At 57.9% G+C, this 3854-nt stretch overlaps 1 protein-coding gene across 1 annotated transcript in view; it reads right to left on the reverse strand.

Annotated features, from left to right (window-relative positions):
* Positions 1-403: 403 nt before the first annotated feature.
* LOC113201904 (gastrula zinc finger protein XlCGF57.1-like) overlaps positions 404-3854 on the reverse strand; it is a gene marked incomplete in the record, with an annotated part of 13704 nt that continues 10253 nt past the window's right edge. The window contains 1 exon segment of the mRNA XM_052274531.1: positions 404-535.

Consider the following 3854-nt stretch of genomic DNA (forward strand, 5'->3'; position numbering starts at 1 on the left):
ACACAGTGCATTCAAAGGGCTTCTCTCCCGTGTGGGTGCGTAAATGAGTGCGCAGATTTCCACTTATCGAAAATTTCTTCTTACACACAGTGCACTCAAAGGGCTTCTCCCCGGTGTGGGTGCTAAGATGAGTACGAAGATGGGCTCCTTGCGAAAATTTCATGTTACACTCAGTGCATTCAAAGGGCTTCTCTCCCGTGTGAAGGCGTAAATGAGTGCGCAGATTTCCACTTATCGAAAATTTCTTGTTACACACAGTGCACTCAAAGGGCTTCTCCCCGGTGTGGGTGCTAAGATGAGTACGAAGATGGTCTCCTCGCGAAAATTTCATGTTACACTCAGTACATTCAAAAATTTTCACTCCCGTGTGAAGGCGTGTGTGACGATTAAGGGAACTATGTGTCGAAAATTTCTTGTTGCACACATTGCATTCTACAAACTTTTCTTCGGTGTGGGTTGGCTTGCTTTGAAAGGGGACCATTTCATGGGAAACGATAGATTGGTCCTGCATTGTTGAAACCTTAAATCCGCGCGTCTGAAAACAAACAAGACAACAAAATTAATGGAACTGCATAGCAGATACTTCGAACGCATAACCTCTAAAGAATCACTAAACGGGCACGTGTTGTGTTAATGTGCGAGTGCCACAACACTGGTAAAGCAATTGTTTAATTTTGAACGTAAATTGATGTTTAAGACGTCATGTCGCACCGACAGGACAGAACTGAAGTGTACCTCACGGAGCGCCTGGAGAAAAACACAGATAATGATAAACCTGAGCGAGTGTTTGGAGTGGGGTCAAAACGCGCCCCCCGAGGACGTGTACGGGGACAGGGCGCGCACTGCACTGCTGGCCGCGCATTGCTGGCCAGATTGTTGCCTCAGCGGCAGACAGGACCGCCAGGACGGCCCGCCCCGCCGCGCGACGCTACACGACGATAATGACAACGCCTTGCACAACAAGAGAGCATCGCGCCGACCCCCGTTTTCTCACCCTTCCTATCCCCCTCATTTGTCTAGCCGCCCCCCGGCGGGCCGCGGCCCGAGGAGAGCAGCCCGAGATGACACGTCCGATACAGGGCGTGATGGACGCGGGTCCCGGGCTGGGCCGGGCTAGGCTAGGCCCCGCGGGAGCAGCGGGACGCATTTCGGCATCGCCGGGGGAGGCCGCTCCGCACCGCCCCGCGCCGCCCCGGAGGCCCCCCGACCGCTTCATCAAGGGCGACGCGCCGCGATCACTAACGGCCGCCGCTTCCAGGAAGCGCGGCGCCGGTCAGAGAGAGAGAGAAAGAGATGGGCGAGCACAGCGTTAAGAGCAAAATTTTGCCCTCCAGCCGTCTCGGCCCATCGGCGCGTCGCGGAGCTGACGCTGCAGACGGGGGCGCGGCCGGGGTGCCAGGAGGAGGCCGCCCCTGGCCGCACCAGGCCGCGGAGGTTCCCGTCAGCCACCCCACCGTTGCATAAGGGGCGCCCGTATTATGCCAAAAGATGACACGGTGGATAACGTTTGATGAGCCCGCCGGCGACCTCCTCCGGCGGCGCCCTGGCGGCCGCCCGAATCGTGATGGCGCTTCGTGGCGCGCTATCTGCTCCTCATCGGCAACCTGGTGGGGAGGGAGGCCGCCGCCGGCGAGGGTCAGGGCCACGGGGCCAACAGCGACGGCGGGTGGTGGCGAAGGTGCAGCACGACGTCGAACACTACCCCCACGCGGGGCGCACACACGAGCCCGTCAAGTGCATGTCACACGGCCACGACGATGGCCCCGCCGAGGAGGTCGCGGGAGGTGTTGCCGAGGAGGTCGCGGGAGGTGTTGCACCCCGCGTCCGCGCCGTCCGCCCAACCCACCTCGCGCAACACGGCAGTTCCGTTTCCCAGAAGTAGAGGGATACACAACAATAGGTTGTAATGGTTGGGTTAGGTCGGCGTGCGGCCGAGCAGCCCGCAGCAGACCGACACACCGCCGACGGGCCGGCCGACCCGGCGCCCCCAAACGAGATGCGCAACTTGCGTAAGGAATCTGGAGCAATGAAGAAGAAAGCTGTTACTCTGCCCCCAAATTACTCTGCCCCCTCGTAATTATGCAATGTAATCTGTCCATCTCAAGCCGGGAGGCGGCGGCGCCCATAGAGACCGCCGCAGCAGGAGCGCGCCCGCCACCTTCCCAACGTTTTGAAACGCGCGCCTCAAATAGGCGCATTTAAGCCCTTGTCAGCCGCTCGCGTTGCGTCGCGGGTCGCGCGGCGGTGGTCGCGGGGCGCGTGATAGGGCGTCCCCAGATGTAAGTGTGGCCGGCCGGTTTGCTCATTTGCGAGGCGAATATTGTTGCGAGCCTTGCGCAATGCGCCGGGCCGGCCGCCATGCGCTGCAGCGCGCCGCGCATGTCGCTAGTCGCCGCCCATGTCGCCATGTCGAACATGGCCAGAGCGCTGCTATCGCTCGCAGTGTGGCCAACATGTCGTAATTAACCCAATGCTTATTGCCTTACAACTTACAACAACGGCAGACCGCCTGAAACGCAACAACACTGTACGTACGAGAATCGTAAAAGAAAAGGCTCAATTAGGTATGTGGAGCGCTGCGCAGGAGGCGGCCCACCTGCGTCGCCGGCGATCGGACGCACCCATTTCAGTAAGAAATTTCATTCCTTTAAACCAAGACAGTGAAGCTAACTCGCGCCCCTTTCCCCGAGGTGCGTACACGGGAAGGAAATTGGAAGGGTGCGATGCAAGAGACGTGCGTCAGAAAGGGAAGGGAAAGGCGCAAGGGAAGCGGCGGTGGCGGCGGGAAGAAGAATTGCGAGAGTATCCGATATATCGGCGGGCAACCGCACCGCACGGCGGCCCGGGCAACGGGACCCAAGGACCCTGCGTCAGGAAGGGGTGGCCGGGGCGGCGGGGGCGGCGCGAGGCTGGAAGTGGATGTGGTTCCCGGCGCCACGCACACAGGGGCGCCGGCGGGCGACTCACCGGACACATCGCGCGGGAGAGAAAACCGGGAGCAGCAGCAGCGGCGGCGGCGGAGACTTGGACGCAGGTCGAGGCGTGGCAGCATAGGCACTCCCGGGGGACCACTTCGGCAAATGCGTTCCCAGAAACTCTCAGGTGATATTGCGCATGACTGGTGGCATTAATAGCGCTTCCCACGGCCCGCCCTCGGCAGCAGTTCGGCTCGAACCGCATCCTCCACTTGGAATTTTTGGTGTTCATATCTCCTAAACGACTCTATAAAGTTACAAAAGTTTGTTTGGGATAGCTTTCATTAATTTAAAACTCAATTTCAAATGTCAGTTTTCAATTCATAACTTATGTAACACTGGCCGTGTAGGAAATAAAAAATACAAAAACCCAATTTCAAAACAAAAAAAAAAAAAAATTCTTAAGTTTGCATATCCCGCTTGGCAGCGGCAGCCGGCAGTGTGATTCGGGTTTGGCGGCAAAGTTTGAGCAGCCCGTCCTCTTCGTCTCACAACAGCAATCAATGAGAGGCGTCCACGCCTCACGCCCCGCCATGGACCCGGACGACAGCTCGTTTGCGACGGGAAGCAAAGCGAGAAGAATTATGGCTGGAGCCGGCAGCAGTCTGGCAGCAGCCCGCGGCCGTACAGAGATCAGCGCACGGGTCACAAGTGTTTAACTTGGGCCCGCTAATGCATCACCTCGCGGACACGCTGCGGACGCACAACGCGAGGAGCAGCAGCGTGGCCGAGTGTGTGGCTCTGACGCGCATGATCACTCTGAAAGTTTAAGTGTCAGTCCAAAAGTTAAAAGAGCAATAGCATATGTATCACAGTTAACTGTCGTACCATACATGCCACTAGACATGCACACAATAATTGTATTTCATTTTAATTTAA

The sequence above is a fragment of the Frankliniella occidentalis genome, unplaced genomic scaffold (genome assembly GCF_000697945.3).
Source record: "Frankliniella occidentalis isolate FOCC.00 unplaced genomic scaffold, Focc_3.1 Scaffold404, whole genome shotgun sequence".
NCBI lineage: Eukaryota > Metazoa > Arthropoda > Insecta > Thysanoptera > Thripidae > Frankliniella > Frankliniella occidentalis.